Raw genomic sequence first — 27,239 nt, 5'->3', positions numbered from 1 at the left:
AAGCATTTGGGACAGATTAGAATTGTGACACAAGTCTAAACACAAAATTCATTTGTTTCATGTATACTTATACGCATAGCCTAAAGGTAACTTTATACACTATTTTTAACAATTTTGTACATGAAACAAAGTTTTGACCGTTTTGATTGTGACCCATCACATGAGATCAGGCGTGGAATTTTTCCACTTGTGAGATCATGTCAGTGCTCAAAAAGTTTTGGACCTTTGAGCATTTCGAATTTTAGACTTTTGGATTAGGGATGCTCAACCTGTAAAAACAGCACTTTTCAAATTATTTTATTAAATAAATTTTACCATTATAAAGTACAAGGTATTCTACTACATAACTAAATACTAATTCTACTGACACCTTGGTTCCTCCTTAATTTAGCAATCTCTAATACTTCAAAATTGGATCATGCTGATTTTACTTATTAATAGTAAACTATATAAATAATTAACAATCTTTCAAGCTCTTTTTTTCAAAACTCAGAGAAATGTATTTTCCACTTCCAGAGTCTGGATTTACCAGGACTCATGGGACTGAACTATAGCTCTGATTTACCCATTATATCATTTAATACTTACAATAATCCTGTAAGGTGACTATTATCAGTTGCATTTTACAGAAAAGAAAATTGAGACTTAAAGAGGGTAACAAACTTGTCCAAGGTTATAAGAAAAGACTGACAGGCTATAAAATCTAGTTCTAGCCTACTGTAGTTTATAAGGAAAAATCTATGTTCTGAAAACAGTTCTTAAGTAAATGTAATAAATTGAGAGTTTTTTGAAAACTAAATATATGAACTATTTCTATTCAGTGCCCGCAACTACATATTTTCCAATGATTATTATATACAGTTGTCTCTCTGTATCTGTGGAGGATTTGTTCCAGGAACCCAAAGAATACCAAAATCTGGGGATGCTCAAATCCCTTATATAAAATGGCACAGTATTTGCATATAACCTATGCACATCCTCCTGTATACTTTAAATAATCTCTAGATTACTTACAATGCCAAATACAATGTAAGTGCTATGCAAATCAACTGTTATACTGTATTGGGTTTTTATTTATATTATTTTTATTATTGTATGATTACTTTTGTGTGTGTGTGTGTGTGTGTGTGTGTGTGTGTGTGTGGATATTTTTGAGCCTTGGTTGGTAGGACCCACAGATACAGAGAACTGACTGTACTAAGAATATTGCTCTATATAATGCAGGTCAAGTATACACAAGTAAAATTAAAGATCAATGTAAAACTCTGAAAATAAATAATTTGCAACAAGTGTACCCTATACAAAGGGAATACTAACTTATTGGCCAAAAATGAAATGGAAAACATACTAAAATCGAAACTGTTTTCCATAAAAAATTCCAAATCCCAAAAGTAGACTTAGTCTAAAAAAAAAAAAAGCAACCAAGTTTTAAGTCATGCAGAAATCCCAATGCCTGATTTTTGTTTTTCCCAAAAGGAAGAAAGAAATGTACATTTATTGAGCACCTCCTGCATGACAAACACTGAGCTAATTGCTTTCGGTTACTTTTATCTCATGGAACCTGTTCTACTTTGCTGGGTGGGGTAGTGTTACTCCAATAGTACATAAGAAACTCAGAATCTAAATGTCACATTGCTTTAAGAGGTGTAGTAAGGATTCCTGCTCACATCTGACTCCATACTCTGTACCACATTATGCAATTAACAACCATAAAACACACATATATACACCATCTCTTTAGGAACATAAGAACTTAAGCTAAAATCCAGGCAATTATCTTTTAAACAAGCTTTGTGCCTTGCAACCAGTCTGTGGCTAGCACGTTAACAAGGTGCCAAATAAAAGTTTACTGAATGGAATGAACAGTGGTAGCTTAGCAACAGAGGAAGGAATTATCATCTCTACTCACTCTACCTTTCTAAAAGAGTTAATACGAAACTATCACCAGGCAATATAAACAATTATTTCCTTAAAGAAAACACTGAATCAGGAATTGGAAGAGAAAGGAATAATAATATATAAAAAGTATTATCAATGTCCTTAAAGGGCAAGATGAGACACAGAAGCCTTCAACAGAGATTTAGCAAGTTCTACTCAATTACACTTGTCTGACCTACCTTGTAACAGTTAATTAAAGGTATCCTGCTTCCACAGGACAAGTTTAGTAGAGCCCTTGGTCATTTTTGTGTTTCCTGGAATACCTACAACAGGACCTGGCACTTAAAAGCCAAAATTGTATAAAAATCTTTTACAGATTATAATACCTTTTCAGATTTATTTATTCTAAAAGCCTTGCAAGGTAAGCATAATAACTGAAGTATATGCATTTTACAGACAATGACATTGGTGTCCATTAAGTGCCAAAGTAAATGACGAGGTATTCTTCTATCACACCACAGCTATCACAGGAGGCTCTCAATAAATGGTTGCTGATTGGATCAGCTGTCCCTCAAAATAACACTTTTCTTTCTAAGATTATTTACTATGAAAAATGACATCCTTTAAGCTGGAGCTGCAAGGAAGAAAAAAAAATGACTATTGCCACTAAAGATTTATAGTTTTGCTAGAAAAGAGACACCTTCCTTCGGCTCAGCAAGGTTAATTTTAAACCTACTGTATCAGTGATTCTCAAACTTTAGTAGGTCTAAGAATCAGGGAGACTGATAAAAATAAAGTTCTTTGGGCCATTGTCATCCCTAGAATTTCAATTCAAGGGGCCAAGAATCTGCATATTACATATAATACTTATGTTCTATACATAACAAGCACTCTCAACTGATTCTAATGTTGGTGGTCTTTAGGGACACACTGAGAACTGTATTCAAGTTTTTTTTTTTTTTTTTTTTTTGAGATGGAGTCTCGCTCTGTTGCCCAGGCTAGAGTCAGTGGCCCAATCTTGGCTCACTGCAACGTCTGCCTCCCAGGTTCAAATGATTCTTGTGCCTCAGCCTCCCGAGCAGCTGGGGCTACAGGTGGGCGCCACCGTGCCAGCTAATTTTTGTATTTTTAGTAGAGACGGGGTTTCACCATATTGACCAGGCTGGTCTTGAACTTCTGACCTCAAGATCCACCCGCCTCGGAGAGGGGCATCTTGCTTACGTTGCCCAAGCAGGACTGGAACTCCTGGGATCAAGGGGTCCTCCCCATTCAGCCTCCCTAGTAGGCCTAGCCATCACACTTTGCCTGAATTAGACTTTTAAAAATCTAAATTAACCTACCCAAATAACTGGTAATCAAGCCAATTTTTAACAGAAATACTTAAAATCTGACAAAAACAATGCAAGGCTACAGCATCTAACACAGTAGGTCTTCAAAAACGTGTACCATGCCAAACTTTCTCCCTAGATGGAGACCCCATGCTGCATAGAATGTTAAGTCAGGGATCTTTTAGGAAGTTACCCATATTCTTCTGTTTTAACTGATGAATTCAACTATGGTTCCAATGTAATTTAGTAAAATATTTTTATAGGTCTTATACAAATGACAATGTAAAATGGAACAGTCAGATAATTTCAAACCTAATATACAGAAATAGTAATTTTAAAAATCACTGTCAGTACAAGCCCATTATAAACTTATAAACCTGTACTGTTTACAATCTGTGAGATTATGGGTGATTTCTCCTATTATTAAATATTTATTAAGAGCCAACACGGTACCTTTCTATACTTCCCAAGTTTTCTATAATAAGCATATTTTTTCATGATTATAAAAGTTTTGCAAGTACCTGTAAGTCTTATAACTTTCACATACATAACAGGAAAACAAGAATAACCTTAAATCACATTTCTTACAAAACATAAGTATCTGACTTATGGTATCAAACTGTAATCACTAACATTTTTCAACATTAATATCAGAACAAATCATTTTATTTCTAAAATTTAGCATGTATCCCATTTCCTTCAGGTATTTATTAGGGTAGCTGGCACTTAAAGAGGACTTAAAATCCTTTTGCCAACAATTCTCTGGATCTTTTTAAGTGGAACATTTTTGTACCGAACACTGAGGCATAAAAATATTTCCTATGGCGGGGGAGGACGGGGGACAGACCTTTGTAAAAGACGTTTTTATAACTGTGAGTGTTTATCTACAAAACTCAGCATAGCAAAGATGCGATGGGGCTTTCTCCAAGGCAGACCACGCTTAGAGGCAAGATATAATATAAGGAGGCAGGGATGAGCAACCGGCAGGTGATGAGATTTCACCTCAAATAAGACGCAAAAGCTTGTTCTCGAGCAAGTCAGATCCATGAATGACACTCCAGGAGTACCAGGGGCTCTCTTGGTCCTGCACTCTCTGCACCCCCAATTCTCACCCTGGCCTTCCTCTCCTCCCCCTTCCCCCGCCACAACCGGGATTCTGAGGGACTCGGTATGGGACGCGTGGAAACCAAAGCTGTTTGCAAACAGGCGTCATCTGCCTCCCTCTGGGATGTACGTGCAGGGCCCTGGCTAAGAGGCTGCGCTCGGCCCCGGCCCGTGCAAACCCGAAAGGCAGCCGTGCTCCTGCCGGCCCCCAACTCCACACACCGGGCCGCGCCGGAACCGAGGCCGGAGCGAGGGCTTCCCAACGGCGCGGGGCCTAGTCGCCCCCACGGCATTCGGCCTCCCGGGGGACGCGGGGAGAAAGGACTGAGGCCCCAGGACCGCAGGGTGGGGGAGGCGACCGCAGTGGCAGGACGCCCCGTCCGCCCGGTCCGAGATCTGCCGCCAGGGCCCCCACAGGCGGCGGGAGGCTGGCGAGCCCCGGACCACGCCGCGCCACACTCACCTCGAGCAGCAGCCGCCTCCGCTTCAGCATGGCCAGGGGGGTCGTCCCTGAGCCGAAAGCCTCCTCCGGAGGGCACCGGCGCGGCCCCAGGCGCCGCCGCGAAACCTCCCACTCCTGTAGGAGCTGCGGTAGCTGCAGCTGCGGCTGCTACTGCTGCTAAGGCCCGGCACCCGCCCAGCCGCATCGGCGCCCGGGCCGCGGCAGCTACGCGGATCCCGGAGGAGCGCCGCCGAGCTGGGCCGGGGGCGCAAGGCTGCGGCGGGACGACCGAGGTGCGGCAGGCGGAGATCCTCAGCGAAGCCTCCAGCGTCGGGTGGCCGCTCCTGCCGCCGGCGCCGCTGGGCCACAGCGCCCCCTGGACCCCACGTCCGGCTACGGCGTCGGGACTGCGGCGGCCGCGCCGGGCACGAGCCGCAGGGAACGCTAAGGAGCGCGGCCTGGGGGCGGCGAGGGCCCAGTGCTCCCTGAGCAGCCCGCGGCCGGCCCGGGACTCCACTTCCCGGGAACCGGAAGCCCCTCACTTCCCACCAACCCCTGGCGTTCCCCGCCCCCCGCCAGACCCGAGCACCTTTTCGTTCTCTCTCAAAGATACGTGAATGTTCTTGTCATTCGGACCCGCACCTGACAGCAGGAATGTAAGGGAATCTGTTCGTTTGTCTCTCACGGTTTCGGGGGTGGCGGGGAGACCCCTTCTAATTCCTTTAATGCGTCTGGATGAAAGAAGAGTGACCCAGAACAAACCTTTTTTTCAAACATACACACTTCTCTCCCAAAACAGACGAAGGAATTGTCTTTGACCTTAACTTTTTTTTATCTACTGTGTAGATCATTGAGAAATTTTCTGCAGATATCAACCAAACCCTTAACACCTAAACCACCACCCCCACAAAACAAAAATGAAAAAAATATATATATGCCAAGCCAGAGAAGAGAATAGCCAACGGGTTGTCTTGAAATTCATAAACAACTTAAAGGTAAGCAAAGAATCACCCATCTTTTACTAACACCCTCTCCGTCCCATCCTCTTCTCTCCCACCTCTCCACCCCTCATCCCAGGCAAATCCTAGTAAGGCTCTGAAGGAAGGAAATTATTACACAGTGGGGGCTATGGAATCATTCTGTTTACAGATGCCCCATATTTGATCCCAGTCAGCCTCTAGGGTGCAAACGTCAGAACCAAAAACAAACACGACTGTTAGAGGGGAAGTAGGAAAAGAAAATTCTCCAAATCCTCTGATCCCCAAATTTTCCAAATACATTTTTTTAACAGAGTGGTTTACTAGAATGTGTAGTGACTTTGGTGTCAGACACATACCGACACTACCAGTTCCAGTTCTGTCATGTATAGCTTTATGACCCTGGGGCAGTTATGTAACATTTTTGAACTTCAGTTTTCTCCTGCCTGCCTTGCTGGTTGTTGAAGATTGGAGATAAAGAGACTGGCCCATAGAAGATACTCAATAAATGTTAGTTCCAATTTTTATTGGTTCCAGTTCTTTTTCTTAGGCTCAATTTTGTACTCATCTGTTTTTGTTTCTCATTCTGTGTGTGTGTGTGTGTGTGTGTGTGTGTAACTGTATTCCTATCAAAAGATAGATGCTCCATTCTTCATCCTCCCTAGTCTGGGTGAAACTTCCCTAAATTTTACTAATGGGTTTATGTAACACCCCTCCATGGAAGAATAGAGCCTCATACACTGGATCCTATGACATTCTGTTGCACAGCAGATATCAGCATGCAACCAGTATTTTTTATGTATAAAAAATGTTATAAGGCAATCTCACCCTACCTTAGGTTATGGCCTAATGATGATAAATAATAATGAGAAACTACAAAAGGTCTCCAGGAATCATTCATTTAATAATTGAACAGCCACCATGGAGAAGATGTCACCTAGTAGCTCTCTTAATGAAAGCTGTTCCTGTGTAATCCTAAGTGTGCCTTTGCCACATACTCCTGAGTCACAAAAAAATCACTATACCCTTTCTATAACAAGAGAAACTGGGGCTCAAAGGGAAACCATGATTCATTCTCGCAGTGATTCTATGAGTTAGGTCCTATGCTACCACCATTTTACATGTGAAATACATCCAACCTAAGGAAAAGCTGGAAGTAGACCCTGAGATTCCCTTCAGTCCCCAACCTGATGCCGCAACAGGCCTTTCAGCAATATTAACAAAATGCTGTAAGGGTCATTTGTTGCTAAAAAATTTTCAGTCAAGAGAAATGGGCCCTTCAACTGATTGAGATCATTAGCGCTGTAACCTAATATTAGCACTGTATTTTTCATGCCTAGATCACTGCCACCACAGGAAACCTGCATTTGTTTATGAACAATCACGCAACCCAGGGCATAGCTACTACATGAAGAAGATGATTCATTTGTTCCCAAGACCAGTTTCCTCTTGCTTCACACTTTCTCTCCTTGTTGCTGAAAGCAGCTGCCTTTATCATCACCACCTCCTCCCTGATCAGAGTAGTCCACTTTAAATCCTTTCATCCTCTTCAATTTCATTCCATCGTTTTCAGTTGGCCCTCTGCTTCTAAAATGTCTCTCACCTGTTTTCCTCTCTTGTCCTGTAAATCTCTTGTTCATTTTAATCTACCTTGGGCTTCTGTCAATTGATTTGGCTACCCTCTTCTCAATTTTGCATTGATTTCCCCTATTAGCTAGCAACTGTAAAATGTCTATTCCCAACCTGGTAGACCTCCCCACTTTCATTTTTATACTGTCTACATCCTGTAGAAAGACAATATTCTAAGAATTTTTTTTCAACTGAGTTTAAGCTCTAGCACCCCAAGCAAAATATTCTTTGCTCTTTAAAATTAGTTTTTAAAATTCAGGCCAAAAAGATACCCATTTCCTGACTTGGTGAATGGCACCATCATCCACCCAGGTGCCCAAGCCAAAAATCTTGGATTCATTCTTAACTCTTGTGTCTTTCTCCTGGGCAAGTAGTTACAAAGCCTGATAAATTTTACTTTTTTGCTTTTTGAATTTCTCTTCTCCTGTCCAACTCCACTGCCACTCACTTTGGTCTAGGATATATGCTCAATAAATTATAGGTGAACTGAATGAAAAAAAGGAAGAATTGATGAATGCGTATTCTGTTTGGATCTAAGAGTAAATACTGGCTGGGCGCGGTGGCTCATGTCTGTAATCCCAGCACTTTGGGAGGCCGAGGCATGGGGATCACCTGAGGTCAGGAGTTCAAGATCAGTCTGGCCAACATGGTGAAACCCCATCTCTACAAAAATACAAAAATTAGCCAGGCATGATGGCGAGTGCCTGTAATCCCAGCTTCTCGGGAGGCTGGGGCAGGAGAATCGCTTCAACGTGGGAGGCAGAGGTTGCAGTGGGCCAAGATCGCACCAAACAGAGCAAGACTCAGTTTCAAAAAAAAAAAAAAAAAATACTGTATAAAAGTTTGTTTAAAGGAAGACACAAAACCCCTTGCATGCTCCTATTAACACTTGTGCTTCCCAATTTGTAACTACTCATCACTCTAGAGTCAATATCTATTTACTTATATGTCTCCCCTACCAAATTGTAAGCCCCTGTTTGACAGGTTCAGTGTTTGATTCATATCTGTGTCCCTAGAACCAGTCTCAGCACAAAGTACACCCCAGAGGATGTTAAGCTGAACTGAACCTCCCTCATCAGACTGTAGATAGCCTGCATCCCACATGCTCAGTGACTTTTTAGGACTTTTCCTTTAAATTTCAGGGCCCACAAAAAATAAGACTCCCGGCCGGGCATGGTGGCTCACACCTGTAATCCTAGCACTTTGGGAGGCCGAGGTGGGCAGCTCACGAGGTCAGGAGATCAAGACCATCCTGGCCAACATGGTGAAACCCTGTCTCTACTAAAAATACAAAAATTAGCCAGGCATGGTGGTGTGTGTCCGTAATCCCAGCTACTCAGGAGGCTGAGGCAGGAGAATCACTTGAACCCAGGAGGCGGAGGTTGCAGTGAGCTGAGACCACACCACTGTACTCCAGACTGGGCGACAGAGCGAAACTCCGTCTCAAAAAAAAAAAAAAAAAAAATTACCAGGCATGGTGGCAAAAGCCTGTAGTCCTGGCTACTTGGGAGGCTGAAGCAGGAGATCGCTTGAGCCCAGGAATTTGAGGTTACAGTAAGCTATGATTGCCACACTGCACTCCAGCCTCAGAGACAGAGTGAGACTCTGCCTCTAAAAATAAAATAAAATTATTTTTTAAAAATTAGCAAAGTAGTTCTCATTCTAGGAGATGAAGATATGTAACTAATCAAATATAAATATATGGACAAAGATATATGCAAAAATGTTAATTGTAGGTTTTACTGTAAGTTTATAACATAATGTGAGGAAAACCCTAAATAAATTAAGTAAATTAAAATACCTCCACATGCCAGGCACTGTGGCCCAAGCCTGTAATCCGAGCACTTTGGGAGGCCGAAGTGAGTGGATCATCTGAGGTCAGGAGTTTGAGACCAGCCTGGCCAACATGGCAAAACCCCATCTCTACTAAAAATACAAAAATTAGCCGGGCATGGTGGTGCATGCCTGTAATCCCAGCTACTCGGGAGGCTGAGGCAGAAGAATTGCTTGAACCTGGGAGGCAGAGGTTGCAGTTAGCTGAGATCATGCCACTGCACTCCAGCCTGGGCAACAAGAAGGAAACTCCATCAAAAACTAAAATAAAATAAACCTCTACACAAAGAACTATTATGCATCCATTAACAATTGTTTTTAAATAATTTTAAATGACATTGAAAACTGCTTATGATTCAACATCGTTAATAAAAAAACAGTGTAAAGTACAAAAGACTATTATCCTAATTAGGTGCTTTATTTAGTTACAAAATATATAAAATGATACTTAGAAGGAAATAGTTCAAAATGTTATATGTTTGTGGAATTTTTTGATTTTTTTATTTTGGAATAATACCAGATTTAAAGAAAAGTTGCAAAAATAGTTCCCCAAAATCCCACATACTTTTCACCCATATCTAACCACATTTGCTTTATCATTCTCTGTCTCTCACTCTTGCTCTATGTTTCTTCTATCTCTATAGAGAGATATAGATATTGTATTAGTCTGTTCTCCTGCTGTTATGAAGAAATATCTGAGACTGGGTAATTTATAATGAAGAGGTTTAATTGACTCACAGTTCTGCATGGCTGGGGAGGCCTCAGGAAACTTACAATCATGGCAGAAGGCACCTCTTCACAGGGCAGCAGGAGAGAGAATGAGTGCCAAGCAAAGGGGAAAGTCCCTTATAAAATCATCAGATCTCATGAGAACTCACTATCATGAGAACAGTATGGGAGGAACTGCCCCCATGATTCAATTATCTCCACCTGGTCCCACCCTTGACACGAGATTTTGTTTTTTTTTTTGAGATGGAGTCTCACTCTGTTGCCCAGGCTGGAGTACAGTGGCACTATCTTGGCTCACTGTAACCTCTGCCTCCCAGGTTCAAGCGATTCTCCTGCCTCAGCCTCCCAAGTAGCTGGGACTACAGGCGCCCGCCACCATGCCCGGCTAATTTTTGTATTTTTAGTAGAGGTGGGGTTTCACCATCTTGGCCAGGCTTGTCTTGAACTCCTGACCTAGTGATCCACCTGCCTCAGCCTCCCAAAGTGCTGGGATTACAGGTGTGAGCCACCGCGCCTGGCCCTGACACAGGATTATTACAAATCAAGACAAGATTTCAGTGGGGACACAGCCAAACCATATCAGATGTATAAAGAGGCTATTGTAATTTTTTTTTTTTTGAGACGGAGTCTCAGCTGCCCAGGCTAGAGTGCAGTAATGTGATCTCGGCTCACCGCAACCTCTGCCCCCTGGGTTCAAGTGATTCTGCCTCAGCCTCCCGAGTAGCTGGGACTACAGGCACACGCCACCATGCCCAGCTAATTTTTGTATTTTTAGTAGAGAAGGGGTTTCACCATGTTGGCCAGGATGGTCTCGATCTCTTGACCTCGTGATCCACCTGCCTTGGCCTCCCAAAGTGCTGGGATTACAGGCATGAGCCACTGTGTCCAGCCTAATCATTATTATTATTATTATTATTTTGAGATGGAGTCTCGCTCTGTTGCCCAGGCTGGAGTGCAGTGGCGTGATCTCGGCTCACTGCAAGCTCCCCCTCCCGGGTTCATGCCATTCTCCTGCCTGAGCTTCCCGAGTAGCTGGAACCACAGGCACCTGCCACCACGCCCGGCTAATTTTTTGTAGTTTTAGTAGAGACGGGGTTTCACCATGTTAGCCAGGATGGTCTCAATCTCCTGACCTCGTGATCTGCCCACCTCGGCCTCCCAAAGTGCTGGGATTAAAGGCGTGAGCCACCATGCCCTGCCTATTATTATTATTTTTAAGAGACACTCTTGCTCTGTTGCCCAGGCTGGAGTGCAGTGGTACAGTCACAACTCACTGCAGCCTTGAACTCCTGGGCTCAAAGAATCCTCTTGCCTCAGCCTCCTGAGTAGCTGGGACTGCAGGCATGCACCACCATACCTGGCTAATTTATTTATTTATTTTTTTGGTAGAGGTGAGGTCTCACTGTGTTGCTCGGGCTAGTCCCAAACTCCCGGCCTCAAGCAATCCTCCTGCCTCAGCCTCCCAAAGTACTGAGATTATAGGCCTGAGCCACCATGCCTGGCCCATTGTAATCTTCTAATCTATCCCTAAATATTTTTCTGTGTATTTCATCAGAACAAAGACAGAGTACATATATCACATTATAATTATCAAAATTAAAAACTTAACATTGATACAGTACTGTGATCTAATCTGTGACCTTGGATGGGCATGATGGCTCACACCTGTAATCCCAGCAGTTTGGGAGGCCAAGGTGGGACGATCACTTTAGCTCACAAGTATGAGACCAGCCCGGGCAACATAGCAAGACCCCTATCTCTACAAAAAATTTTTTTTTGGCCAGGCACAGTGGCTCACACCAGTAACCCCAGAACTTTGAGAGGCTGAGGCGGGCGGATCACCTGAGGTAAGGACATAGAGAAACCTCTCTACTAAAAAACAAAATTATGAGGTGTGGTGGCACATCCTGTAACCACTACTTGGAGGCTGAGGCAGGAGACAGTGGCTCATGCCCATAATCTCAGCACTTCGAGAGGCCAAGGTGGGCAGATCACCTGAGGTCAGGAGTTCAAGACCAGCCTGGCCAACATGGTGAAACCCCATTTCTACTAAAAATACAAAATTTATACTAAACATGGTGAATCCCCATTTCTACTAAAAATACAAAAATTCGCTAGGCCTGGTGGCTCACACCTGTAGTCCCAGCTATTCGGGCGGCTGAGGCACAAGAATTGTTTGAACCTCAGAGGCAGAGGTTGCAGTGAGCTGAGATCACACCACTGGACTCCAGCCAGGGCAACAGAGTGAGACTCCACCTCCTGCCTCGGCCTCCCAAGTAGCTGGGACTACAGGCATGTGCCACCACACCCGGCTAATTTTTGTATTTTTAGTAGAGATGGGTTTTCACCATATTGGCCAGGCCAGTCTCGAACTCGTGACCTCAGGAGATCCACCCTCCTCGGCCTCCCAAAGTGCTGGAGATACAGGCGTGAGCCACCATGCCTCGCCTAATATTCTTTATAGAAAAAGAAAATAAGTTTTTGATTCTGGTCCAGGATCCAGTGCAGGATCACACATTATAATTAATTTCAAGTTTCTTTTATTTTCTTTAATCTGGAACTGTTTCTCAGTATTTTTTCTTTTACAGTCTTTACACTTTTGAAGAATACAGGCCATTTATTTTGTAAAATATCCCTCGATTTGAGTTTTTCTGGTTTTTCTTCATTATTAAATTCAGGTTATGCATTTTGGGCAGTAATACTGCACAACTGAAGTTGTGTCCCTCTCAGTGTGTCTTATCCAGAGCCATGTGATACTTGTATGTCTCATCACTGATGAGAGTGACTTTGTTCACTTAAGATGGTATCGGCAGCTGGGTGCGGTGGCTCACGCCTGTAATCCTAGCACTTTGGGAGGCTGAGGTGGGCGGATCACAAGGTTAGGATATCGAGACCATCCTGACTAAGATGGTGAAACCCTGTCTCTATTAAAAATACAAAAAAGTTAGCCAGGCGTGGTCGTGGGCGCCTGTAGTCCAACCTACTCGGGAGGCTGAGGCAGGAGACTTGCGTGAACCCGGGAGGTGGAACTTGCAGCGAGCAGAGATCGCACTACTGCACTCCAGCCTGGGCGACAGAGTGAGAATCCGTCTCAAAAAAAAAAAAAGGAAAAAAAATGGTATCGGCCAGATTTCTCCACTGTAAAGTAACAATTTTTATCTTTGTAATTAATAAATATCTTCTGGGAGATAATTTGAGACTACCCACTTTTAACATTCACTGGTGAGTCTTGCTTGAGACAGTTACTATAATGGTTGCCAAATGATAATTTTCTAATTCCATCATTATCATTCCTTATATATTTTAAATTTGTCTTTCTGCTGTATGGGAGAGCTTTTTTATTCTCCTTCATTTATTCATTTATTACTTTGTTTATATCAGATAAACTCATTGATTTTTATTCTATGAATTATGTAATGATTATTATTACATATAGATGCTCAAATTGTTTCAGATTCAGCTGGTTTCTGTGTTCTTTTAACATTTCTTCATCATTTTTTAAGACTTCCCTTACTTTCTGGCATTGTGTCCCAGGCACATCTTGTACTTTCCCAGCTCCATCCCTGGAATCACCCATTTCCCTAAAACTCAAGTTCCATTTAGTAGAGAATGGTCTTTAGAAATAAAGACCTATGTGCTAGTTGTGCTCATTGCTGCTATAATGTCATTGCTTCTAGGCGCTTTCACTCAGCAGAGCTAGAAAATACACACACACACACACACACACACACACACACACACACGTGCCCCAGTTTTATTTGAACTTCATTTTTACCTTAAAGAACAACAAACAAGCTATGGTTATCCAGAGTTGGAAATTTGGCAGACATTTTCTAGAAAATGGACAAAATAAGACTGTCGCTTCCAGGAAAACAACTAGCAGCATTTGTTGCCAATGATAAAATTCAAGTTTTCAAATGAATATTAGAATTTTGAGGCCGGGTGCAGTGACACAAGCCTGTAATCCCAGCACTTTGGGAAGCCAAGGTGGGTGGATCAGCTGATGTCAGGAGTCCGAGACCAGCCTGACCAACATGGCAAAACCCCATCTCTACTGAAAATACAAAAATTAGCCAGGAGTGGTGGTGGGCGCCTGTAGTCCCAGCTACTCTGGAGGCTGAGGCAAGAGAATCATTTGAATCCAGGAGGCGGAGGTTGCAGGGAGGCGAGGTTGCAGTGAGCCGAGATTGTGCCACTGCACTCCAGCCTGGGTAACAGAGTGAGACTCTGTCTTAAAAATAAATAAATAAATAAATAAATAAATAAATAAATAAATAAATAAATAATAAATAAATAAATAAATAAATAAATAAATAAATAAATAAATAAATAAGAATTTTGAAAAACTCGTATTCACCACTATGAACTTGAGAGCTTTCTAAACTTTTCTGAAGAGATGGGTGGAGATATTAACCGTTGGAACTGTTGTGGGGTGTTTTTTTTTTTTTAATATTGTATAATGAAATGTGTCAACATGTGGAAGATCTGCATAACTTAGTGAACCAGTATTTTTTCTTTTTTTTTTTTTCTTGAGACGGAGTCTTGCTCTGTCGCCCAAGCTGGAGTGCAATGGTGCAGATCTCAGCTCACTGCAACCTCTCCCTCCCAGGTTCAAGTGATTCTCCTGCCTCAGCCTCCCGAGTAGCTGGGATTACAGGCACATGCCACCACACCTGGCTAATTTTTGTATTTTTAGTAGAGGCAGGGTTTCACCATGTTGGCCAGGCTGGTCTCGAACTCCTGACCTCAGGTGATCCGTCTGCCTTGGCCTCCCAAGGTGTTGGGATTACAGGCATGAGCCACCGCACCCGGCCGTGAACCACTATTGTTTCAAATAATGAATGTATAATGTTACAAAAGTACATATAGGCCAGGCCCAGTGGCTTACGCCTGTAATCCCAACACTTTGGGAGGCTGAGGTGGATGGATCACCTGAGGTCAGAAGTTCGAGACCAGCCTGGCCAACATGGTGAAACCCCATCTCTACTAAAAATATTAAAATTAGCGGGGCATGGTGGCGGGCACCTGTAATCCCAGCTACCTGGGAGGCTGAGGCAGGAGAATCGCTTGAACCCAGGAGGCAGAGGTTGTGGTGAGCAGAGATTGCACCACTGGACTCCAGCCTGGGCGACTGAGTGAGACTGTCTGAAAAAAAAGGAAAAAAAAAAAAAAAGAAGTACATATAGATAAAATATCTATTTAAAATGTAATATAGACCAATGGATTCAATGTAACAGTATGAAAAGTTCACTGATTTGGTTGCAGAGTCCGCATTGCAACTCACCTTTAATAAATTACCACCTGTGGCCATACATGGTGGCTCACACCTGTAATCCCAGCACTATGGCAGGCTGAGGCAGGAGGATTGTTTGAGGCCAGGAGTTCATTAGAATGATTTAAATCCCATTACCCAGTAATGGGATTGCTGGGTCAAATGGTATTTCTGGTTCTAGATCCTTGAGGAATCACCACACTGTCTTCCACAATGGTTGAACTAATTTACACTCCCACCAACAGTGTAAAAGTGTTCCTGTTTCTCCACATCCTCTCCAGCATCTGTTGTTTCCTGACTTTTTAATAATCACCATTCTAAGTGGCATGGGATGGTATCTCGTTGTGGTTTTCATTTGCATCTCTCTAATGACTAGTGATGATGAGCTTTTTTTCATGTTTGTTGTCCGCATAAATGTCTTATTTTGAGAAGTGTCTGTTCATATCCTTCACCCACTTTTTGATGGGGTTGTTTGTAAATTTGTTCAAGTTCCTCGTAGATTCTGGATGTTAGCCCTTTGTCAGATGGATAATTGCAAAAATTTTCTCCCATTCTATAGATCTCCTGTTCACTCTGATGATAGTTTCTTTTGCTATGCAGAAGCTCTTTAGTTTAATTAGATCCCATTTGTCAATTCTGGCTTTTGTTGCCATTCCTTTTGGTGTTTTAGTCATGAAGTCTTTGCCTATGCCTATGTCTTGAATGGTATTGCCTAGGTTTTCTTCTAGGATTTTTATGTTTTAGGTCTTACGTTTAAGCCTGTAATCCATCTTGAGTTAATTTTTGTATAAGGCGTAAGGAAGGGGTCCAGTTTCAGTTTTCTGCATATGGCTAGCCAGTTTTTCCAACACCATTTATTAAATAGGGAATCCTTTCCCCATTGCTTGTTCTTTTTTTTTTTTCTTTTTTTTTTTTTTTTGAGATGGAGTCTTGCTCTGTCGCCCAGGCTGGAATGCAGTGGCACAATCTCAGCTCACTGCAAGCTCCGCCTCCCGGGTTCACACCATTCTCCTGCCTCAGCCTCTCCAAGTAGCTGGGACTACAGGCGCCCGCCACCACGCCTGGCTAATTTTTTTTTGTATTTTTAGTAGAGACGCGGTTTCACCGTGGTCTCGATCTCCTGACCTCGTGATCCGCCCGCCTCGGCCTCCCAAAGTGCTGGGATTACAAGCATGAGCCACCGTGCCCGGCCTCCCCATTGCTTGTTCTTATCAGTTTTGTCAAAGATCAGATGGTTGTGGATATGTGGCGTTATTTCTGAGGCCTCTGTTCTGTTCCATTGGTCTATATCTGTTTTGGTACCAATACCTTGTGGTTTTAGTTACTGTAGCCTCGTAGTATAGTTTGAAGTCAGGTAGTGTCATGCCTCCAGCTTTGTTCTTTTTGCTTAGGATTGTCTTGGCTATACAGGCTCTTTTTTGGTTCCATATGCAATTTCAAGTAGTTTTTTTCTAATTCTGTGAAGAAAGCCAATGGTAGCTTGATAGGGATAGCACTGAATCTATAAATTACTTTGGGCAGTATGGCCATTTTCATGATATTGATTCTTCCTATCCATGAGCATGGAATGTTTTTCCATTTGTTTGTGTCCTGTCTTATTTCCTTGAGCAGTAGTTTGTAGTTCTTGAAGAGGTCCTTCACATTCCTTTTAAGTTGTATTCCTAGGTATTTTGTTCTCTTTGTAGCAATTGTGAATGGGAGTTCACTCATGATTTGGATCTCTGTCTGTTATTGGTGTATAGGAATGCTTGTGATTTTTGCATATTGATTTTCTATCCTAAGACTTTGCTGAAGTTGCTTATCAGCTTAAGGAGATTTTGTGCTGAGACAGTGGGGTTTTCTAAATATACAATCATGTCATCTGCAAACAGAGAGGATTTGGCTTCTTCTCTTCCTGTTTGAATACCCCTTATTTCTTTCTCTTGCCTGATTGCCCTGGGCAGAACTTCCGATACTATGTTGAATAGGAGTGGTTAGAGAGGGCATCCTTGTCTCGTGCCAGTTTTCAAAGGGAATGCTTCCAGCTTTTGCCTATTCAGTATGATACTGGCTGTGGGTTTGTCATAAATAGCTCTTATTATTTTGAGATACGTTCCATCAATACTTTTTTTTTTTTTTGAGATGACGTCTGGCTCTGTCACCCAGGCTGGAGTCCAGTGGCGCAATCTCAGCTCACTGCAACCTCTGCTTCCCGGGTTCAAGAGATTATCCTGCCTCAGCTTCCCAAGTAGCTGGGAGTACAGATGCGTGCTGCCACGCCCGGCTAATTTTTGTGTTTTTACTAGAGATGGGGTTTCACCATTTTGGCCAGGCTGGTCTTGAACTCCTGACCTCAAGTGATCTGCCCACCTCAGCCTCCCAAAGTGCTGGGATTAGGGGCATGAGCCACCATGCCCGGCCAGCTATTGTTATTTTAAATAAATGTTTAAAATGTCTTAGTTTTAATTTCTAAAATGATACCTATCCATATATATAATCTATAGAAATGAAAGATCTTTTGGGTCCCTTATAATTTATCAGTGTATAGGGGACCTGAGACCAAAATGTTTGAGAACTGCTGCTGTAATTTATTCAACCATTCTCTTATAATTAGGCATTTAAGTTGTTTCTAGTATTTTGCAATTGCAATGTTGCAGTGAATAATTTTGGGCATACGTGTTTTTCTGTTGTTGTAGACGTATCTTTAGGGCAAATTCTTAGTTTTGCCTGATCAAATAATGCATATGTAGTTTTGTTAGATATTACCAAATTCCCTTTCCAAAAGGTTGTACCTCAGTGCTACCACTGTCCCTCTCTCCTACCAACACCCATACTTTCTGTCAAACCTGATACAATAAGATATAATAACACTTTCAAGACTGTGTAATGGGAGAAGCTTTGGAACAGACAGACCTGAGTTCAGTCCTGAGTAACTATTGGATATGAAGAGAAAGACCTGTTTTCCCATCAATAAAATAAGGCTAATGTCTGCTACATATACAAAGGAATTGGCACATAGTAGGTGTTCATTAAATGGTAGCTGACGTTATTTATTATCTGAATCACTCTGGGCAAGTGGAAGTAGTGGTCAAGGTTGACCAGCACTGATATCCTGCATTCCTTGGAGGTAAAGAGTGGACTATGCAAACTGGAACTGTAGATGATGCTGACCGTAAGAAAGCATATAGAGTTGAGAATCTTGGAAGTTATCTAGGGTGCAAAAAGAGAATAGATCAACCTAACCAGAAAAGAGGCCAGAAGCAGATGCTGAAAGCTAGGGTATAGAGCCAGAAGTTAGAAGATGCAGGCAATGAAATCACCAAATAGTTCATTAATTCAGCCAGTTGGTCAAATATTTATTGAATGCTACCATGTACCAAGCACAGTGTTCTGTGGTAAGCAAGGCACTATTTCTTACAGACGTTAGACTCTACTGATGGGAGCAGATGAGGAAATAGGCAATTACAATCTTAAGGGGTAAGTGCAGTGTGTTCTAGGAACACAAATCAGGGGTATCTAACCTAAACTTAGGGATCAGGAAAAACTTCTTAGAGGAAGTGTCATCTAAGTTGAGACCTGAAAAATGTCAAGGACTTTGCTAGGTGAATTGGGTAGAGGTGAGGGAAGACAGTAGATAAGAAAAGAGTTTTTTGGGCAGCAGAAATAGAACATGCAACGACCTAGAAGCAGGAGAACACATAGTATGGTATGCCTGAAGAAGTGAGGACAATTTTGGCTGAAGCAGAGAGTACAAAGTTGGGAAGCAATGACAGCCAAGACAGAGGCCAAATCAAGAAAGGCCTTCTAATTCTTGTCAAGGACTTTGGATTCTATCAGCAGTGAGAAGCTGTTAGAGCTTTTAATCTGGTCAACGATGTTAACAGATTTGATTTTAGAAGAGATCACAATGGTGTTAACGGATTTTATTTTAGAAAAGATCACTAACTTCAATGTAGGAAATAGATTAGAGGACACAGACTTGGAGGCAGGGAAGCCACTTATAAGTGTTTATTGCAGCCATCCAGGCAAAAGTGATGGTGACCTGAATTAGGTAGACGAGGGAAAATACAAATTTCAGGAAGTAAAATCATCAAACTCATGATTTGATTGGCATGTGAAAAAGAGGGAGAGGTCAAGGATGACACTTGGGTTTCTGGGTTGGGTAACTTAGTGCTGTCAAGCAGGGAGACAGCAGAGAAGAAGGCTTGAGGGAGAAGATGATGAATGCTGTTTCAACATGTTGCCAGATTAGGAAACAGGTTCAGAGAGGTGAAGTTGCCTGTCCAAAGTGACTGTAAGTGGCAGAGCTAAGATTCCAACCTAGATGTGACTACAGATTTTCTTACTGCTTGAGCATTGCCACACCTTCTCCCGTGCTCAGGGTGGGAATATCCACCAAGCACCAGGGAGAGGCAAACCGCTGAGACCACTTCTAATGTGCGTAAGGTGCTTTCCTGTCAGTTAGATTTGACTGGAGAATAATGGAAGAGGGTATTCCCACAAGCATAATTATTGTTATTAACATTCTGTCCATGATGACTCAACACTGCCATCTTCTGGTGCCAGTGAGGAAGCATTAGGATACGCTTGACAGTGGGGAATGTTTATGTTTTTCGTAAGAATTCTGTATGAGGCAGCATGGCATGTATGGTACAACGGAAAGACCCTGGGCTAGAGTGTGAAAACCTGGGTTCTAATGATGTAAACATGGACTGGACTGAGGAGGAAAGTTGTGTAGGCATTTGAATCTGTGGGCTTTACCTCAGGGTATCCAGTTCAGTCAGAGCTCCTTTAGCCTGCCAATCTATTTCAGACTGCCCACAAGTACAGAGATAGTGTAGTGGAAAGAGCTTGTGTTTTGCAGTAAGCAGATCTGAATTCGAATTACAGCTCCACTAATTTCAGGTTGACTGGAGGAAGTCACTTATTCTGAGCGTTGTTTTTCTGATTTGTATGGTACATAGTTGTAAGGGCTAGCAAGAAAGTGCCAGGCGCGTGGTAGGCACTCAATTAAAGTTAATTATCTTCCGTTGCCTTCTCTTATCTTTTAAACCTAAAACACTGTTTCCTGTCACTATCTCTGGCAGCTCCAGAAAAGAGTTAACAACTACTTCATACCCTTTCCTGTTCTTTCCAATGTACATGTATTCTCTCATAATCAGAAAACCAAATAAAAAACATTTCGTTGTACAGAATAGACCAGCCAAATAGTGAGCATCCGTTGTGGCCAACATTTATTTTATTTGAATGTGCTGCATCTCGGTTGTGCACATGAGCAAATGATGTGGACTCGTGTGTGTTCTCATGTGAATGTGAATTCACTTTAATTCTGCAAACACTGAGTTCTACCTATGATCCAGACACTATAGGAATAAAGAGTTGGGTGAAAATAGTGTTTTTGCTTGGTTTTGAATGTATGAGCATACGTGCTTTGGCTGAAGGAAGGGAGGATTCATAAAATTGAGGGATGTATGAGGTGAAATCAGTGAAGGGCTGGCACTAGCTCCTGTTGGCTCATGAGAGGCAATTGTTAGATTTTAAGAAACTTTGTGAGCCAATTGTTAAACATTGCCATAATAGTTAGAAGATTTGAAATGTTCCCAACTCAAAGAAATGATAAATCTGTAAGGTGATGGATATCATAAGTACCCTAATCTGATCAGTATATACTGTACGGAGGTATCTAAATATCATATATACTCCATAAATATGTAAAATTATGTATCAATTAAAATGTTTAGTTAAAATTTAAATTATATAAACTTACAATTAAATTATATTAAAAACCAAAGTAATAAATACAGGCAGCCCTTGCTTTGCACAGTTCTGAAATGCATGAATTTTAGTTACCATAGTTAACAACACAATTCAAATTTCATTTATCACAATATAGTAACTATAAGTAATTGCACACATTACAAACTTTGCTGCTAGCTCTTCAGTCCATGAATCACTATGTAAATAACAGATGCACGTTATGATCAGTGATCAATCACACCACTTCTTTCAAAGTCAATCAGTGATAGACTTTGGTCTATCACTGCATATTTGTTATTCAGTTCTTGAACAAACAGCAAAGGATATATTGTGTTGCCTCCTTTTCTACCAATAATAAAACTCACATGACATTTTAGAAAAATGAATAATCAAAAAGGGGAATTAGAAAAAAAAAAGATCGAGTGAAGTAAAGAAATGAAAAGTGATAAGGCTGGAAGTGAAACTTGAAGTGGTTGAGCATGGAGATTTTGACACTGTTCCCATTTGAAAGACTTTAGATATGTAACCGGAGGAACTCAGTGAAGGCAAACTTTTTTTTTTTTGTTTTTGTTTTTTTGTTTTTGAGACGGAGTCTCGCTCTGTCGCCCAGGCTGGAGTGCAGTGGCGCAATCTCGGCTCACTGCAAGCTCCGCCTCCCAGGTTCACGCCATTCTCCTGCCTCAGCCTCTCCGAGTAGCTGGGACTACAGGCGCCCGCCACCACGCCCGGCTAATTTTTTGTATTTTTTAGTAGAGACGGGGTTTCACCGTGGTCTCGATCTCCTGACCTCGTGATCCGCCCGCCTCGGCCTCCCAAAGTGCTGAGATTACAAGCGTGAGCCACCGCGCCCGGCCAGTGAAGGCAAACTTTTGAAAAAAATGAAGAAAATGGTTATAACCAAAAGGATGAAGATGTCCTAGAGACAGTAAGACCAGCAAAAAACTTCACATTAAAGGAACTCTTTGGCCAGGTGCAGTGGCTCACACCTGTAATCCCAACACTTTGGGAGGCTGAGGCGGGTGGATCACTTGAGGTCAGGAGTTCAAGACTAGCCCGGCCAACAAGGCGAAACCCCATGTCTACAAAAAATACAAAAATTAGCTGGGCATGGTGGCAGACACCTGTAACCCCAGCTACTTGGGAGGCTGAGGCAGGAGAATCACTTGAATCGGGGAGGCAGAGGTTGAAGTGAGCCAAGATCGCACCACTGCACTCCAGCCTGGGCAACAGAGCGAGACTCCATCTCAAAATAATAATAATAATAAATAAGTAAATGAGTAAGGGAACTCTTAGAGATACTTCAAGACATTGAGAGTACCAAAAAATTTTTGTTTTAAACAGGTTTTTCAAAATATATATTGAAAGTACAAAGAATAAGATGTTCGAAGTGGACCAGGCACAGTGGCTTAGACTTGTAATTCCAGCACTTTGGGAAGCCGAGGCAAAAGGATTGCTTGAGGTCAAGAGTGTGCAAGACCAGCTTGGGCAATATGAAAGACCCTGTGTCTACAAAAAATAATAAAAGTTTTAATTAGTCGGGCATGGTGGCTCATGCTATATATTCCCCCTACTCAGGAGGCTGAGGCGGGTGAGGACTGCTTGAACTCAGGAGTTCGAGGCTGCACTGAGCTACAATAGGGTCACTGCATTCCAGCCTGGATGACAGAGCAAGACCCTGTCTCTAAAAAAGTAAAAATAAAATCTTCGAAGTGGATCCAAACTTAGAACTAGGACCATGTTCCAAGCATGGAAACGTCGGTCACTCATAAATTATACAAAAAAAAGCAAGCACTATTCAGATTACTATTGACACTTTTTTTTTTTACAAAGAAATACTTATTAATGTTTCAAATTTATTGTTTTTAATTAGTATACCATATCATTCAGTGGGGAAAAAATGGTTTTCTCAACAAATGGTGCTGGGGGCCAGGCACAGTGGCTCACATCTATAATCCCAGCACTTTGGGAGGCCAAAGTGGAAAGATCACTTGAGGCCAGAAGTTCAAGACCAGCCTGGGCAACACGGTGAGACCCCTGTCTCTAAAAAATATTTGAAAATTATCTGGGCATGGTGGTGCATACCCTTGAGTCCCATCTACTCAGGAACCTGAGGTGAGAGGATTGCTTGAGCCCAGGAGTTTGAGGCTGCACTGACCTATGATTGCACCACTGCACTCAAGTGTGGGTGACAGAGCAAGACCTGTTTCTAAAAAAATAATGAAATGAAATTATTGGCCAGGTGCAGTGGCTCACACCTGTAATCACAGCACTTTGGGAGGCCAAGGCGGGTGGATTACCTGAGATCAGGAGTTCAAGACTAGCCTGACCAACATGGTGAAACCCTGTCTCTACTAAAAATACAAAAAATTAGCCGGGCGTGGTGGTGGGTGCCTGTAATCTCAGCTACTTGGGAGGCTGAGGCAGGAGAATCACTTGAACCTAGGAGGTGGAGGTTGCAGTGAGCTGAGATCGTGCCATTGCACTTCCAGCCTGGGCAACAAGAGCAAAACTCCATCTAAAAAAAAAAATTAGAAGAGGGCTGGGCGCGGTGGCTCACGCCTGTAATCTCAGCACTTTAGGAGGCCCAGGTGGGCAGATCACGAGGTCAAGAGATTGAGACCATCCTGGCCAACATGGTGAAACCCCGTCTCTACTAAAAATAAAAAAATTAGCTGGGTGTGGTGGCACGTGCCTATAGTCCCAGCTCCTCAGGAGGCTGAGGCAGGAGAATAGCTTGAACCCAGGAGGTGGAGGTTGCATTGAGCCAGAGATCATGCCACTGCACCTCCAGCCTGGCAACAGAGCGAGACTCCATCTTAAAAAAAAAAAAAAAGAAATTATTAGAAGAAAACTTTATTTCTATCTTTCTCTTTTTTTTTCTCTCTCTCTCTCTCTTTCTCTCTTTCTGTCTTTCTTTCTTTCTTGACAGAGTCTTGTTCTGTCACCCACCCAGGATGGAGTTCAATCTCGGCTCACTTATGCAGTGGTTGCTTAGATATGACACCAAAAGTATAAGCAACCAAAGAAAAAAATAAATTGGACTTCGTCAAAACTTAACACTTTCGTGAAGTTGGCTATGGTGGGAATATTTATACCAAAGAAATTGGCAAATGCTGTATATCAGGGCTTGTTTTGTTAAGTGTCTAGACTTAAGAAAGTGATAGAGCAACTGTGAATAATGCAAATGAAACTTAAAATTGTGTTGTGTCTGTAGCTGTTACACTGGTAAAAACATGAAAAAAATTAAGAGATAATCTTTCAGTATTTGAAAACCATTACTTGATTCAGCAAAGAAATCACTGATATCATTCATAAATGAGTGAAGTTCCAATAGATGTCTTTGTTTCATTTTCGTCTTATTTGTTAAACCAACATTCATGTCAGAACTACACTTAGCCAGCAGTTAAAACATTTACCAGCATGCCACTGGCTAGAAAGGATAGCACAGATCCTAGAATCCAGCATCTCTTACCATTCTACATGTTGGGCACTGGAGCCCAGGACCTGTCCAGGGTCACAAGCAAGTGCATGAATGGTCAACATTTGAATTGTGCCATTCTTTTACATTTTAACACGACCTCCCTGAGTATCCAGGAAAATGTGTTTTCCTTCACATGCCACAGTGAGGATGGGCAGTGAAGATGTATGAAACAGTTGTCATCAGTTTAGCTAATAAAAAGCCCTTCTCAGGATCACCTGGGCCCGGGGAGGTCAAGGCTGCAGTGAGCTGTGATAGCGCCACTGCACGCCACCCTGGGCGCCTGGGAGACAGAGTGAGATGCTATCTCAACAAAAAATAAAAAAATTAAAATAATAAAATAAAATAAAATAAGCCTTCTCTCCCAGGTTCTAACAAGGACACATACCTGCCCTGAGGGTAGGAGGAGCCAAGAAAATTAGGACACAAGAAGAGACCTGCTTGGTCTGCCTCCCTATCTGGGCAGACAGCAGTAGGGCAAGCAAACAAGCCATGTCTTATTTTGGACTTTTCTCTCATTTACACTCTCCCTACTGAGGCACTGAAGAGATACTCAGGCTTCTCTCCAATCAGGAATTAAACAATGGCCTGGCCCCATGAGAGAGAGTCAGGTTTGAACTTGGCCTCCAGTCCAAAGCCCTCACCTTGGCCTTAATCACTTGGAATATTACTTCAACCTTATCTTATTTACCCAGAGTCTCCTTGGGAGGTGAGCCAGGAATTAATAACAATAGACCTTTACTTTTACTTACAGCCCTTTACAGTTTACAAGACCTTTGTACATGCACTATCCTTTGTGAGCACCATAATGGTCCTGTGTGGTGAACAGGAATGGGTTTATTGAACCTATTTTGTAGATGAGGAAAATGTGGCTCAAAGAGAGTACCCAAATTCATGGAGCCAATTTCAGGACTGGAACCCAGGTATGCTGACACAAAATTTAGTTGTCTTCCATGGCACAGAAGTACTGTAACACATACCTAGGGGTACTCAGAGAATTATTCTTAGTGATAGTTATTAATAACAAAAATAGCTATCATTTATAAGCACTTATGTGTCATACTGCATTAAGTGCTTCATATACCTCCTCATTTAATCTTCACAGCAATCTTTTGAGGTTGATGCTAAATTGTCCATTTAACAAGTAATAAACTAAAGCTCAAAAAGTTTAAGGAAACGATCTTGGGTCACACAGTAGAAGTGTCAGAGCAAGGATTTGAACCCAGATCTGTTTTCAAAGATTATACCCTTAGCTCTTAAGATAGATGAATGGCCCCCTAACACATGAAACAATATGTTTGTTAGCAGCAAAGTATTTCATTAGGTGTGTCTGGTAATAATACAGAAAGTGAAGAAAGGGCCCAGCACAGTGGCTTCACGCCTGTAATCCCAGCACTTTGGGAGGCTGAGGCAGGCAGATCACTTAAGGTCAGGAGTTCAAGACCAGCCTGGCCAACATGGCAAAACCCTGTCTCTACTAAAAATACAAAAATTAGCCAGGTGTGGTGACGGGTTCCTGTAGTCCCAGCTACTTGGGAAGCTGAGGCAGGAGAATTGCTTGAAACTGCGAGGCGGAGGGCGGAGTTTGCGGTGAGCCGAGATGGTGCCATTGCACTCCAACCTGGGTGACAGAGTTTTTTGAAACTCCGTCTCAAAAAAAAAAAAAAAAAGAAGAAGAAGAAGGAGAAGGAGAAGAAGAAGAAGAGTCAGGAATGGTGGCTCACACCCATAATCCCAGGACTTTGGGAGGCCGAGGCAGGCAAATCACTTGAGGTCAGGAATTCAAGACCAGCCTGGCCAACATGGCAAAACCCTGTCTGTGCTAAAAATACAAAAGCTAGCCGGGCATGGTGGTGGGCGCCTGTAATCCCAGCTACTCGGGAGGCTGAGGCAGGAGAATCGCTTGAACCTGGGAGGTAGAGATTCCAGTGAGCCGAGATCGCACCACTGCACTCCATCCTGGGCGACAGCGAGACTCCATCTCAACAACAACAACAAAAAATAAAATAAAAATAAATAAATAAATAAATAAATAAAATAATAATAATAAAAAAAGAAAAGAGCTTTAAAGTTAGAAATCCCTACCATATTTCACCTATCAAATTTACCTTGTTTCTACCTTTATTTCACCCCTACTTGCAATAATAAATTTTGAGGGACTTAGATTAGCATTATGTTAAAGGAAACATTGGTATAATGAAAAGGCAAGGGCTCTGGAGAAGGGTTCAAATTCTAGCTACAACACAATATGGTTTTTTGCAAGTGAATTCACCTCTTAGAGCTTCAGTTTCCAAAGCTATAAAATGAGGATACTCATCCCTACCTTTCAGTGAGAAGTCATCAACTGAGTTGCATGTGTTGTTTTAATTAAGCTTTTGGAGGTTTAGGAAACTCACTTCGATTATCATAAATAATAGGAGTTTCTTGTAAGGATCCATGTGGAAATGAAGAACCATGTCTGATAGGGACATTACAGCCAAGCCCATGGTGGAGCGGGAACTTCTGTGCAGTGCGGCGGCTTCAAGCATCCAGTAATGTAGTGTGGAAACAAGATGGATGCTGTGGTACACCTCTCAGATATCCAATTCAGCATTAAGGCAATCCTAACCCCAGCTACTGAGTCATTTTCTGGGAACTGCCATGGCAAAGGAACTGCCCATCCAAGTGTATGACTCCATCCTGGGTGCTGTCTGCATCTAATGAGGGGTTGATGATGGGATAAGTGGGAGGCTTAAGGGTCTCACCCCTTTGCCTCATTTCCAGATGACTCTAGAAGGTCGTTTTGGCTCCTGTGCTCTCTGAAGGATCAGTGGTGATTTGTTTATAACTGCAT

The 27,239-nt window shown here is 42.3% G+C and overlaps 1 protein-coding gene across 2 annotated transcripts in view; it reads right to left on the bottom strand.

Annotated features, from left to right (window-relative positions):
• The window catches only part of ZFYVE9 (zinc finger FYVE-type containing 9), a 211,203-nt gene extending 206,283 nt beyond the window's left edge, over nucleotides 1–4,920 (bottom strand). For both annotated transcript variants that reach the window (XM_032137658.2, XM_032137659.2), the window contains exon 1: nucleotides 4,774–4,920. The gene's annotated coding sequence lies outside the window, so the exon portion shown is untranslated. The remainder of the gene's footprint in view (nucleotides 1–4,773) is intronic.
• Nucleotides 4,921–27,239: the final 22,319 nt, after the last annotated feature.

The sequence above is a fragment of the Hylobates moloch genome, unplaced genomic scaffold, assembly GCF_009828535.3.
Source record: "Hylobates moloch isolate HMO894 unplaced genomic scaffold, HMol_V3 SCAFFOLD_18, whole genome shotgun sequence".
Taxonomy (NCBI): Eukaryota; Metazoa; Chordata; class Mammalia; order Primates; family Hylobatidae; genus Hylobates; species Hylobates moloch.
Note: the sequence above shows the minus strand (reverse complement) of the source record. Positions and strands in the feature narration are given on the sequence as shown.